This window comes from Tupaia chinensis, unplaced genomic scaffold (assembly GCF_000334495.1).
Source record: "Tupaia chinensis unplaced genomic scaffold, TupChi_1.0 Scaffold000377_1, whole genome shotgun sequence".
Taxonomy (NCBI): domain Eukaryota; kingdom Metazoa; phylum Chordata; class Mammalia; order Scandentia; family Tupaiidae; genus Tupaia; species Tupaia belangeri.
In genome coordinates this window covers 315,647-315,973 of record NW_006159875.1, presented here as the reverse complement: position 1 = coordinate 315,973, position 327 = coordinate 315,647, and the positions used below count along the sequence as shown (strand labels likewise).

Below are 327 nucleotides of genomic sequence, written 5' to 3'. Positions count from 1 at the left end.
GGGAAAGAGACCACAACAGAAGGAGAAGAGGCTGCTCTAGCAAAGCAGCTCACTCTTTCTGCTGACTGACTTAAGCAATGCTTTTGGGAGAGGAAAGAAATCTGTAGCCATTCAGGAAAAGCACAGCAACTCTCACCCTCAGAATGCCCAATGGTCTCCTGTTGCCCACAAGCGCAAGTTGGGTCTACTGGAGAGACACAGAACAGCCTTCCAGCCTGTGCCAGGCAAACTCGCACACACGGACCTTCTCTCTCTAGCCAGAAAGACGCTCTCAGCCAGCAAGTTGTTCCTCTTCCTTCAGAGCTCAGTTCCAACAAGCCCCCAAGC

General features: G+C 52.0%; 1 protein-coding gene across 1 annotated transcript in view; it reads right to left on the bottom strand.

The window, feature by feature from the left end:
• The window catches only part of CMPK2 (cytidine/uridine monophosphate kinase 2), a 13,806-nt gene that overhangs the window by 3,048 nt on the left and 10,431 nt on the right, over nt 1-327 (bottom strand). The window lies entirely within an intron of this gene.